We start from the raw sequence: 14,395 nt of genomic DNA on the forward strand, positions 1-14,395 counted from the left end.
CTTCATTCACAGGAGTTCCCTGTTCGGGGAAGTCCGGGAAATAAATTCCCTGAACTTCGGGAGGCAGCGTATGTCACTGGGATATCCTGCAAACCCACCTACCATTCACTGGCACAGAGACATTAAGAAAACCCTCAGGGGAGACGAGCTTAGACATTCCGTTTGAACCCACGCGCTGCAGACCGTTGGTGGAACCTCCCCACGCTCAGGATTCCGGAACCATTGTCAGTGCGTGGGGGAGCACGAGAGATAACTCCACGCAGCTCTCTTCATTCACAGGAGTTCCCTGTTCGGGGAAGTCCGGGAAATAACTTTCCTGAACTTGGGGAGGCAGCCTCGGTCACTGGGATATCCTGCAATCACCCGTAGCATTCCCTGGCACAGAGACATTAGGAAAACCCTCAGGGGAGACGAGCTTAGGCATTCCGTTAGAACCCACGCGCTACCGACCGTTGGTGGAACCTCCCCACGCTCAGGATTCCGGAAACATTGTCAGTGCGTGGGGGAGCTCGAGAGACAACTCCACGCATGTCTCTTCATTCACAGGAGTTACCTGTTCGGGGAAGTCTGGGAAAAACCTTCCCTGACCTTGGGGAGGCAGCGTATGTCACTGGGATATCCTGCAAACCTCCCTACCATTCCCTGGCACAGACAAATTGGAAAACCCTCAGGGGAGACGAGCTTAGGCATTCCGTAAGAACCCACGCGCTGCCGACATTTGGTGGAACCTCCCCACGCTCAGGATTCCGGAACAATTGTCAGTGCGTGGGGGAGCTCGAGAGACAACTCCACGCAGCTCTCTTCATTCACAGGAGTTCCCTGTTCGGGGATGTCCGGGAAATACCTTCCCTGAACTTGGGGAGGCAGCGTATGTCACTGGGATATCCTGCAAACCCCCCTAGCATTCCCTGGCACAGAGACATTAGGAAAACCCTCAGGGGAGACGAGCTTAGGCATTCCGTTTGAACCCACGAGCTGCCGACAGTTTGTGGAACATCACCACGCTCAGTATTCCGGAACCATTGTCAGTGCGTGGGGAAGCTCGAGAGACAACTCCACGCAGCATTCTTCATTCACAGAAGTTCCCTGTTCGGTGAATTCCGAGAAATACCTCCCCTGACATTGGGGAGGCATCCTCGGTCACTGGGATATCCTACAATCACCCCTAGCATTCCCTGGAACAGTTAAATTAGGAAAACCCTCAGGGGAGACGAGCTTATGCATTCCGTTAGAACCCACGCGCTACCGACCGTTGTTGGAACCTCCCCACGCTCAGGATTTCGGAACCATTGTCAGTGCGTGGGGGAGTTCGAGAGACAACTCCACGCAGCTCTCTTCAGTCACAGGTGTTCCCTGTTCGGGGAAGTCCGGGAAATACCTTCCCTTACATTGGGGAGGCAGACACGGTCACTGGGATATCCTGCAGTCACCCCTAGCATTCCCTGGCACAGAGACATTAGGAAAACCCTCAGGGGAGACGAGCTTAGACATTCCGTTTGAACCCACGCGCTGCCGACCGTTGGTGGGACCTCCCCACGCTGAGGATTCCGGAACCATTGTCAGTGCGTGGGGGAGCTCGAGAGGCAACTCCACGCAGCTCTCTTCATTCACAGGAGTTCCCTGTTAGGGAAAGTCCGGGAAATACCTTCCCTGAACTTGGGGAGGCATCATATGTCCCTGGGATATCCTGCAAACCCCCCTACCATTCCCTGGCACAGAGATATTAGGAAAACACTCAGGGGAGACCAGCTTAGGCATTCCGTTAGAACCCACGCGCTGCCGACCGTTGGTGGAACCTCCGCACGCTCAGGATTCCGGAACCATTGTCTGTGCGTGGGGGAGCTCGAGAGACAACTCCACGCAGCTCTCTTCAGTCACAGGTGTTCCCTGTTCGGGGAAGTCCGGGAAATAACTTCACTGACCTTGGGGAGGCAGCCTCGGTCACTGGGATATACTGCAATCACCCTTAGCATTCCCTGGCACAGAGACATTAGGAAAACCCTCAGGGGAGACGAGCTTAGGCTTTCCGTTAGAACCCACGCGCTGCCGACCGTTGGTGAAACCTCCCCACGCTGAGGATTCCGGAACCATTGTCAGTGCGTGGGGGAGCTCGAGAGAAATCTCCACGCAGTTCTCTTCAGTCACAAGTGTTCCCTGTTCGGGGAAGTCCGGGAAATACCTTCCCTGAACTTGGGGAGGCAACCTCGGTCACTGGGATATCCTGCAATCACCCCTAGCATTCCCTGGCACAGAGACATTAGGAAAACCCTCAGGGGAGACGAGCTTATGCATTCCGTTAGAACCCACGCGCTGCCGATCGTTGGTGGAACCTCCCCACCCTCAGGATTCCGGAACCATTGTCAGTGCGTGGGGGAGCTCGAGAGACAACTCCACGCAGCTCTCTTCATTCACAGTAGTTCCCTGTTCGAGGAAGTCCGGGAAATACCATTCCTGAACTTGGGGAGGCAGCCTCGGTCACTGGGATATCCTGCAAACCCACCTACCATTCACTGGCACAGAGACATTAGGAAAAAACTCAGGGGAGACGAGCTTAGACATTCCGTTAGAACCCACGAGCTGCCGAACGTTGGATGAACCTCCCCACGCTCAGGATTCCGGAACCATTGTCAGTGCGTGGGGGAGCTCGAGAGACAACTCCACGCAGGTCTCTTCTTTCACTGGAGTTCCCTGTTCGGGGAAGTCCGGGAAATACCTTCCCTGAACTTGGGGAGGCAGCGTATGTCACTGGGATATCCTGCAAACCCCTCTACCATTCCCTGGCACAGAGACATTAGGAAAACCCTCAGGGGAGACGAGCTTAGGCATTCCGTTAGAACCCACGCGCTGCCGACCGTTGGTGGAACCTCCCCACGCTCAGGATTCCGGAACCATTGTCAGTGCGTGGGGGAGCTCGAGAGACAACTCCACGCAGCTCTCTTCATTCACAGGAGTTCCCTGTCGGGGAAGTCCGGGAAATACATTCCCTGACCTTCGGGAGGCAGCGTATGTCACTGGGATATCCTGCAAACCCCCCTACCATTTCCTGGCACAGAGACATTAGGAAAACCCTCAGGGGAGACGAGCTTAGGCATTCCGTTAGAACCCACGCGCTGCCGACCTTTGATGGAACCACCCCACGCTCAGGATTCCGGAACCATTGTCAGTGCGTGGGGGAGCTCGAGAGACAATTCCACGCAGCTCTCTTCAGTCACAGGTGTTCCCTGTTCGTGGAAGTTCGGGAAATACCTTCCCTGACATTGGGGAGGCAGCCTCGGTCACTGGGATATCCTGCAATCACCCCTACCATTCCCTGGCACAGAGATATTAGGAAAACTCTCAGGGGAGAACAGCTTAAGCATTCCGTTAGAACCCACGCGCTGCCGACCGTTGGTGGAACCTCCCCACGCTCAGGATTCCGGAACCATTGTCAGTGCGTGGGGGAGCTCGAGAGACAACTCCACGCAGCTCTCTTCATTCACAGGAGTTCCCAGTTCGGGGAAGTCCGGGAAATACCTTCCCTGAACTTGGGGAGGCAGCGTATGTCACTGGGATATCCTGCAAACACCCCTACCATTCCCTGGAACAGAGACATTAGGAAAACCGTCAGGGGAGACGAGCTTAGGCATTCCGTTAGAACCCACGCGCTGCCGACCGTTGGTGGAACCTCCCCACGCTCAGGATTCCGGAACCATTGTCAGTGCGTGGGGGAGCTCGAGAGACAACTCCACGCAGCTCTCTTCATTCACAGGAGTTCCCTGTTCGGGGAAGTCCGGGAAATACCTTCCCTGACCTTGGGGAGGCAGCGTATGTCACTGGGATATCCTGCAAACCCCCCTACCATTCCGTGGCACAGAGATATTAGGAAAACCCTCAGGGGAGACGAGCTAAGGCATTCCGTTAGAACCCACACGCTGCCGACCGTTGGTGGAACCTCCCCACGCTCAGGATTCCGGAACCATTGTCAGTGCATGGGGGATCTCGAGAGACAACTCCACGCAGCTCTCTTCAGTCACAGGTGTTCCCTGTTCGTGGAAGTCTGGGATATACGTTCCCTGATCTTGGGGAGGCAGCCTCGGTCACTGGGATATCCTGCAATCACCCCTAGCATTCCCTGGCTCAGAGACATTAGGAAAACACTCAGGGGAGACGAACTTAGGCATTCCGTTAGAACCCACGCGCTGCCGACCGTTGGTGGAACATCCCGACGCTCAGGATTCCGGAACCATTGTCAGTGCGTGGGGGACCTCGAGAGACAACTCCACGCAGCTCTCTTTATTCACAGGAGTTCCCTGTTCGGGAAAGTCCGGGAAATACCTTCCCTGACCTTGGGGAGGCAGCGTATGTCACTGGGATATCCTGCAAAACCACCTAAAATTCCCTGGCACAGAGACATTAGGAAAACCCTCAGGGGAGACGAGCTTAGGCATTCCGTTAGAACCCACGCGCTGCCGACCGTTGGTGGAACCTCCCCACGCTCAGGATTCCGGAACCATTGTCAGTGCGTGGGGGAGCTCGAGAGACAACTCCACGCAGCTCTCTTCATTCACAGGAGTTCCCTGTTCGGGGAAGTCCGCGAAATAACTTCCCTTACAATGGGGAGGCAGCGTATGTCACTGGGATAACCTGCAAACACCCCTACCACTCCCTGGTACAGTGACATTAGGAAAAACCTCAGGGGAGACGAGCTTAGGCATTCCGTTAGAACCCACGCGCTGCCGACCGTTGGTGGAACCTCCCCACGCTCAGGATTCCGGAACCATTGTCAGTGCGTGGGGGAGCTCGAGAGAAAACTCCACGCAGCTCTCTTCATTCACAGGAGTTCCCTGTTCGGGGAAGTCCGGGAAATAAATTCCCTGACCTTGGGGAGGCAGCCACGTTCACTGGGATTTCCTGCAATCACCCCTATCATTCCCTGGCACAGAGACATTAGGAAAACCCCTAGGGAAGACGAGCTTAGGCATTCCGTTAGAACCCACGCGCTGACGACCGTTGATGGAACCTCCCCACGCTCAGGATTCCGGAACCATTGTCAGTGCGTGGGGGAGCTCGAGAGAAAACTCCACGCAGCTCTCTTCATTCACAGGAGTTCCCTGTTCAGGGAAGTCCGGGAAATACCTTCCATGACCTTGTGGAGGCAGCGTATGTCACTGGGATATCCTGCAAACCCCCCTACCATTCCCTTGCACAGAGACATTAGGAAAACCCTCAGGGGAGACGAGCTTAGGCATTCCGTTAAAACCCACACGCTGCCGACCGTTGGTGGAACCTCCCCACGCTCAGGATTCCGGAACCATTGTCAGTGCGTGGGTGAGCTCGAGAGAAAACTCCACGCAGCTCTCTTCATTCACAGGATTTCCCTGTTCGGGTAAGTCCGGGAAATAATTTCCCTGACCTTGGGGAGCTAGCCTCTGTCACTGGGTTATCCTGCAATCACCCCTAGCATTCCCTGGCACAGAGATATTAGGAAAACCCTCAGGGGAGACGAGCTTAGGCATTCCGTTAGAACCCACGCGCTGCCGACAGTTGGTGGAACCTCCCCACGCTCAGGATTCCGGAACCATTGTCAGTGCGTGGGGGAGCTCGAGAGACAACTCCACGCAGCTCTCTTCAGTCACAGGTGTTCCCTGTTCGGGGAAGTCCGGGAAATACCTTCCCTGACCTTGGGGAGGCAGCCTCGGTCACTGGGATATCCTGCAATCACCCCTAGCATTCCCTGGCACAGAGACATTAGGAAAACCCTCAGGGGAGACGAGGTTAGGCATTCCGTTAGAACCCACGCGCTGCGGACCGTTGTTGGATCCTCCCCACGCTCAGGATTCCGGAACCATTGTCAGTGCGTGGGGGAGCTCGAGAGACATCTCCACGCAGCTCTCTTCATTCACAGGAGTTCCCTGTTCGGGGAAGTCCGAGAAATACCTTTCCTGACCTTGGGGAGTCAGTCTCGGTCACTGGGTTATCCTGCAATCACCCCTAGCATTCCCTGGCACAGAGACATTAGGAATACCCTCAGGGGAGACGAGCTTAGGCATTCCGTTAGAACCGACGCGCTGCCGACCTTTGGTGGAACCTCCCCACGCTCAGGATTCCGGAACCATTGTCAGTGCGTGGGGGAGCTCGAGAGACAATTCCACGCAGCTCTCTTCATTCACAGGTGTTCCCTGTTCGTGGAAGTTCGGGAAATACCTTCCCTGACCTTGGGGAGGCAGCCTCGGTCACTGGGATATCCTGCAATCACCCCTACCATTCCCTGGCACAGAGATATTAGGAAAATCCTCAGGGGGGAACAGCTTAAGCATTCCGTTAGAACCCACGCGCTGCCGACCGTTGGTGGAACCTCCCCACGCTCAGGATTCCGGAACCATTGTCAGTGCGTGGGGGAGCTCGAGAGACAACTCCACGCAGCTCTCTTCATTCACAGGAGTTCCCTGTTCGGGGAAGTCCGGGAAATACCTTCCCTGAACTTGGGGAGGCAGCGTATGTCACTGGGATATCCTGCAAACCCGCCTACCATTCCCTGGCACAGAGACATTAGGAAAACCGTCAGGGGAGACGAGCTTAGGCATTCCGTTAGAACCCACGCGCTGCCGACCGTTGGTGGAACCTCCCCACGCTCAGGATTCCGGAACCATTGTCAGTGCGTGGGGGAGCTCGAGAGAAAACTCCACGCAGCTCTCTTCATTCACAGGAGTTCCCTGATCGGGGAAGTCCTGGAAATACCTTCAATGACCTTGGGGAGGCAGCGTATGTCACTGGGATATCCTGCAAACCCCCCTACCATTTCCTGGCACAGAGACATTAAGAAAACCCTCAGGGGAGACGAGCTTAGGTATTCGGTTAGAACCCACGCGCTGCCGACAGTTGGTGGAACCGGCCAACGCTCAAGATTCCGGAAACATTGTCAGTGCATGGGGGAGCTCGAGAGACAACTCCACGCAGCTCTCTTCAGTCACAGGTGTTCCCTGTTTGGCGAAGTCCGGGAAATAAATTCCCTGACCTTGGGGAGGCAGCCTCGGTCACTGGGATATCCTGCAATCACCCCTAGCATTCCCTGGCACAGAGACATTAGGAAAACCCTCAGGGGAGACGAGCTTAGGCATTCAGTTAGAACCCACGCGCTGCCGAACGTTGGTGGAACCTCCCCACGCTCATGATTCCGGAAAAATTGTCAGTGCGTGGGGGAGCTCGAGAGACAACTCCACGCAGCTCTCTTCATTCACAGGAGTTCCCTGTTCGGGGAAGTCCGGGAAATACATTCCCTGACCTTGGGGAGGCAGCGTATGTCACTGGGATATCCTGCAAACACCCCTAGCATTCCCTGGCACAGAGACATTAGGAAAACCCTCAGGGGAGACGAGCTTAGGCATTCCGTTAGAACCCACGCGCTGCCGACCGTTGGTGGAACCTCCCCATGCTCAGGATTCCGGAACCATTGTCAGTGCGTGGGGGAGCTCGAGAGACAACTCCACGCAGCTCTCTTCAGTCACAGGTGTTCCCTGTTCGGGGAAGTCCGGCAAAAACCTTCCCTGACCTTGGGGAGGCAGCCTCAGTCACTGGGATATCCTGCAATCACCCCTAGCATTCCCTGGCACAGAGACATTAGGAAAACCCTCAGGGGAGACGAGCTTAGGCATTCCGTTGGAACCCACGCGCTGCCGACCGTTGGTGGAACCTCCCCACGCTCAGGATTCCGGAACCATTGTCAGTGCGTGGGGGAGCTCGAGAGACAACTCCACGCAGCTCTCTTCATTCACAGGAGTTCCCTGTTCGGGGAAGTCCGCGAAATAACTTCCCTTACAATGGGGAGGCAGCGTATGTCACTGGGATAACCTGCAAACACCCCTACCACTCCCTGGTACAGTGACATTAGGAAAAACCTCAGGGGAGACGAGCTTAGGCATTCCGTTAGAACCCACGCGCTGCCGACCGTTGGTGGAACCTCCCCACGCTCAGGATTCTGGAACCATTGTCAGTGCGTGGGGGAGCTCGAGAGACAACTCCATGCAGCTCTCTTCATTCACAGGAGTTCCCTGTTCGGGGAAGTCCGGGAAATAAATTCCCTGACCTTGGGGAGGCAGCCACGTTCACTGGGATATCCTGCAATCACCCCTAGCATTCCCTGGCACAGAGACATTAGGAAAACCCCTAGGGAAGACGAGCTTAGGCATTCCGTTAGAACCCACGCGCTGACGACCGTTGATGGAACCTCCCCAAGCTCAAGATTCCGGAACCATTGTCAGTGCGTGGGGGAGCTCGAGAGAAAACTCCACGCAGCTCTCTTCATTCACAGGGGTTCCCTGTTCGGGGAAGTCCGGGAAATACCTTCCCTGCCCTTGGGGAGGCAGCGTATGTCACTGGGATATCCTGCAAACCCCCCTACCATTCCCTGGCACAGAGACATTAGGAAAACCCTCAGGGGAAACGAGCTTTGGCATTCCGTTAGAACCCACGCGCTGCCGACCGTTGTTGGAACCACCCCACGCTCAGTATTCCGGAAATATTGTCAGTGCGTGGGGGAGCTCGAGAGACAACTCCACCCAGCTCTCTTCAGTCACAGGTGTTCCCTGTTCGGGGAAGTCCGGGAAATACCTTCCCTGCCCTTGGGGAGGCAGCGTATGTCACTGGGATATCCTGCAATCACCCCTAGCATTCCCTGGCACAGAGACAATATGAAAACCCTCAGGGGAGACGAGCTTAGGCATTCCGTTAGAACCCACGCGCTGCCGACCGATGGTGGAACCTCCCCACGCTCAGGATTCCGGAACCATTGTCAGTGCGTGGGGGAACTCGAGAGAAAACTCCACGCAGCTCTCTTCATTCACAGGAGTTCCCTGTTCAGGGAAGTCCTTGAAATACCTTCCATGACCTTGTGGAGGCAGCGTATGTCACTGGGATATCCTGCAAACCCCCCTACCATTCCCTTGCACAGAGACATTAGGAAAACCCTCAGGGGAGACGAGCTTAGGCATTCCGTTAGAACCCAAGCGCTGCCGACCGTTGGTGGAACCTCCCCACGCTCAAGATTCCGGAACCATTGTCAGTCCGTGGGGGAGCTCGAGAGACAACTCCACGCAGCTCTCTTCATTCACAGGAGTTCCCTGTTCGGGGAAGTCCTGGAAATACCTTCCCTGACTTTGGGGAGGCAGCGTATTTCACTGGGATATCCTGCAAAGCCCCCTAACATTCCCGGGCACAGAGACATTAGGAAATCCCTCAGGGGAAACGAGCTTAGGCATTCCGTTAGAACCCACGCGCTTCCGTCCGTTGTTGGAACCTCCCCACGCTCAGGATTCCGGAACCATTGTCAGTGCGTGGGGGAGATCGTGAGACAACTCCACGCAGCTCTCTTCAGTCACAGGTGTTCCCTGTTCGGGGAAGTCCGGGAAATACCTTCCCTGACCTTGGGGAGGCAGCCTCGGTCACTGGGATATCCTGCAATCACCCCTAGCATTCCCTGGCACAGAGACATTAGGAAAACCCTCAGGGGAGACAAGCTTAGGCATTCCGTTAGAACCCACGCGCTGCCGAACGTTGGTGGAACCTCCCCACGCTCAGGATTCCGGAACCACTGTCACTGCGTGGGGGAGCTCGAGAGACAACTCCACGCAGCTCTCTTCATTCACAGGAGTTCCCTGTTCGGGGAAGTCCGGGAAATACCTTCCCTGAACTTGGGGAGGCAGCGTATGTCACTGGGATATCCTGCAAACCCCCCAACCATTCCCTGGCAAAGAGACATTAGGAAAACCCACAGGGGAGACGAGCTTAGGCATTCCGTTAAAACCCACGCGCTGCCGACCGTTGGTGTAACCTCCTCACGCTCAGGATTCCGGAACCATTGTCAGTGCGTGGGGGAGCTCGAGAGAAAACTCCACGCAGCTCTATTCATTCACAGGATTACCCTGTTCTGGGAAGTCCGGGAAATACCTTTGCTGACCTTGAGGGGCAGCCTCGGTCACAGGGATATCCTGGAATCACCCCTAGCATTCCCTGGCACAGAGACATTAGGAAAACCCTCAGGGGAGACGAGCTTAGGCATTCCGTTAGAACCCACGCGCTGCCGACCGTTGGTGGAACCTCCCCACGCTCAGGATTCCGGAACCATTGTCAGTGCGTGGGGGAGCTCGAGAGAAAACTCCACGCAGCTCTCTTCATTCACAGGAGTTCCCTGTGCGGGGAAGTCCGTGAAATACCTTCCCTGACCTTGGGGAGGAAGCGTATGTCACTGGGATATCCTGCAAACCCCCCTATCATTCCTTCGCACAGACACATTAGGAAAACCCTAAGAGGAGACGAGCTTAGGCGTTCCGTTAGAACCCACGCGCTGCCGACCGTTGATGGAACCTCCCCACGCTCAGGATTCCGGAACCATTGTCAGTGCGTGCGGGAGCTCGAGAGACAACTCCACGCAGCTCTCTTCATTCACAGGAGTTCCCTGTTCGGGAAAGTCCGGGAAATACCTTCCCTGAACTTGGGGAGGCAGCGTATGTCACTGGGATATCCTGCAAACCCCACTACCATTCTCTGGCACAGAGACATTAGGAAAACCCTCAGGGGAGACGAGCTTAGGCATTCCGTTAGAACCCACGCGCTGCCGACCGTTGGTGGAACCTCCCCACGCTCAGGATTCCGGAACCATTGTCAGTGCGTGGGGGAGCTCGAGAGACAACTCCACGCAGCTCTCTTCATTCACAGGAGTTCCCTGATAGGGGAAGTCCTGGAAATACCTTCAATGACCTTGGGGAGGCAGCGTATTTCACTGGGAAATCCTGCAAAGCCCCCTACCATTCCCTGGCACAGAGGCATTAGGAAAACCCTCAGGGGAGTCGAGTTTAGGCATTCCGTTAGAACCCACGCGCTGCCGACCGTTGGTGGAACCTCCCCACGCTCAGGATTCCGGAACCATTGTCAGTGCGTGGGGGAGCTCGAGAGAAAACTCCACGCAGCTCTCTTCATTCACAGGAGTTCCCTGATCGGGGAAGTCCTGGAAATACCTTCAATGACCTTGGGGAGGCAGCGTATGTCACTGGGATATCCTGCAAACCCCCCTACCATTTCATGGCACAGAGACATTAAGAAAACCCTCAGGGGAGACGAGCTTAGGTATTCGGTTAGAACCCACGCGCTGCCGACCGTTGGTGGAACCTCCCCACGCTCAGGATTCCGGAACCATTGTCAGTGCGTGGGGGAGCTCGAGAGACAACTCCACGCAGCTCTCTTCAGTCACAGTTGTTCCCTGTTCGGAGAAGTCCGAGAAATAACTTCCCTGACCTTGGGGAGACAGCCTCTGACACTGGGATATAATGCAATCACCCCTAGCATTCCCTGGCACAGAGACATTAGGAAAACCCTCAGGGGAGACGAGCTTAGGCATTCAGTTAGAACCCACGCGCTGCCGACCGTTGGTGGAACCTCCCCACGCTCAGGATTCCGGAAACATCGTCAGTGCGTGGGGGAGCTCGAGAGACAACTCCACGCAGCTCTCTTCATTCACAGGAGTTCCCAGTTCGGGGAAGTCCGCGAAATAACTTCCCTTACAATGGGGAGGCAGCGTATGTCACTGGGATAACCTGCAAACACCCCTACCACTCCCTGGTACAGTGACATTAGGAAAAACCTCAGGGGAGACGAGCTTAGGCATTCAGTTAGAACCCACGCGCTGCCGACCGTTGGTGGAACCTCCCCACGCTCAGGATTCTGGAACCATTGTCAGTGCGTGGGGGAGCTCGAGAGAAAACTCCACGCAGCTCTCTTCATTCACAGGAGTTCCCTGTTCGGGGAAGTCCGGGAAATAAATTCCCTGACCTTAGGGAGGCAGCCACGTACACTGGGATTTCCTGCAATCACCCCTAGCATTCCCTGGCACAGAGACATTAGGAAAACCCCTAGGGAAGACGAGCTTAGGCATTCCGTTAGAACCCACGCGCTGACGACCGTTGATGGAACCTCCCCACGCTCAGGATTCCGGAACCATTGTCAGTGCGTGGGGGAGCTCGAGAGAAAACTCCACGCAGCTCTCTTCATTCACAGGAGTTCCCTGTTCAGGGAAGTCCGGGAAATACCTTCCATGACCTTGTGGAGGCAGCGTATGTCACTGGGATATCCTGCAAACCCCCCTACCATTCCCTTGCACAGAGACATTAGGAAAACCCTCAGGGGAGACGAGCTTAGGCATTCCGTTAAAACCCACACGCTGCCGACCGTTGGTGGAACCTCCCCACGCTCAGGATTCCGGAACCATTGTCAGTGCGTGGGTGAGCTCGAGAGAAAACTCCACGCAGCTCTCTTCATTCACAGGATTTCCCTGTTCGGGTAAGTCCGGGAAATAATTTCCCTGACCTTGGGGAGCTAGCCTCTGTCACTGGGTTATCCTGCAATCACCCCTAGCATTCCCTGGCACAGAGACATTAGGAAAACCCTCAGGGGAGACGAGCTTAGGCATTCCGTTAGAACCCACGCGCTGCCGACAGTTGGTGGAACCTCCCCACGCTCAGGATTCCGGAACCATTGTCAGTGCGTGGGGGAGCTCGAGAGACAACTCCACGCAGCTCTCTTCAGTCACAGGTGTTCCCTGTTCGGGGAAGTCCGGGAAATACCTTCCCTGACTTTGGGGATGCAGCCTCGGTCACTGGGATATCCTGCAATCACCTCTAGCATTCCCTGGCACAGAGACCTTAGGAAAACCCTCAGGGGAGACGAGGTTAGGCATTCCGTTAGAACCCACGCGCTGCGGACCGTTGTTGGATCCTCCCCACGCTCAGGATTCCGGAACCATTGTCAGTGCGTGGGGGAGCTCGAGAGACATCTCCACGCAGCTCTCTTCATTCACAGGAGTTCCCTGTTCGGGGAAGTCCGAGAAATACCTTTCCTGACCTTGGGGAGTCAGCCTCGGTCACTGGGTTATCCTGCAATCACCCCTAGAATTCCCTGGCACAGAGACATTAGGAAAACCCTCAGGGGAGACGAGCTTAGGCATTCCGTTAGAACCGACGCGCTGCCGACCTTTGGTGGAACCTCCCCACGCTCAGGATTCCGGAACCATTGTCAGTGCGTGGGGGAGCTCGAGAGACAATTCCACGCAGCTCTCTTCATTCACAGGTGTTCCCTGTTCGAGGAAGTTCGGGAAATACCTTCCCTGACCTTGGGGAGGCAGCCTCGGTCACTGGGATATCCTGCAATCACCCCTACCATTCCCTGGCACAGAGATATTAGGAAAATTCCTCAGGGGAGAACAGCTTAAGCATTCCGTTAGAACCCACGCGCTGCCGACCGTTGGTGGAACCTCCCCACGCTCAGGATTCCGGAACCATTGTCAGTGCGTGGGGGAGCTCGAGAGACAACTCCACGCAGCTCTCTTCATTCACAGGAGTTCCCTGTTCGGGGAAGTCCGGGAAATACCTTCCCTGAACTTGGGGAGGCAGCGTATGTCACTGGGATATCCTGCAAACCCGCCTAACATTCCCTGGCACAGAGACATTAGGAAAACCGTCAGGGGAGACGAGCTTAGGCATTCCGTTAGAACCCACGCGCTGCCGACCGTTGGTGGAACCTCCCCACGCTCAGGATTCCGGAACCATTGTCAGTGCGTGGGGGAGCTCGAGAGACAACTCCACGCAGCTCTCTTCATTCACAGGAGTTCCCTGATCGGGGAAGTCCGGGAAATACCTTCCCTGACCTTGGGGAGGCAGCGTATGTCACTGGGATATCCTGCAAACCCCCCTACCATACCGTGGCACAGAGATATTAGGAAAACCCTCAGGGGAGACGAGCTAAAGCATTCCGTAAGAACCCACACGCTGCCGACCGTTGGTGGAACCTCCCCACGCTCAGGATTCCGGAACCATTGTCAGTGCATGGGGGAGCTCGAGAGACAACTCCACGCAGCTCTCTTCAGTCACAGGTGTTCCCTGTTCGTGGAAGTCTGGGATATACGTTCCCTGATCTTGGGGAGGCAGCCTCGGTCACTGGGATATCCTGCAATCACCCCTAGCATTCCCTGGCTCAGAGACATTAGGAAAACACTCAGGGGAGACGAGCTTAGGCATTCCGTTAGAACCCACGCGCTGACGACCGTTGGTGGAACCTCCCAACGCTCAGGATTCCGGAACCATTGTCACTGCGTGGGGGACCTCGAGAGACAACTCCACGCAGCTCTCTTTATTCACAGGAGTTCCCTGTTTGGGAAAGTCCGGAAATACCTTCCCTGACCTTGGGGAGGCAGTGTATGTCACTGGGATATCCTGCAAAACCACCTAAAATTCCCTGGCACAGAGACATTAGGAAAACCCTCAGGGGAGACGAGCTTAGGCATTCCGTTAGAACCCACGCGCTGCCGACCGTTGTTGGAACCTCCCCACGCTCAGGATTCCGGAACCATTGTCAGTGCGTGGGGGAGCTCGAG

The sequence above is a fragment of the Vicugna pacos genome, unplaced genomic scaffold (genome assembly GCF_048564905.1).
Source record: "Vicugna pacos unplaced genomic scaffold, VicPac4 SAC-SAT, whole genome shotgun sequence".
NCBI lineage: Eukaryota > Metazoa > Chordata > Mammalia > Artiodactyla > Camelidae > Vicugna > Vicugna pacos.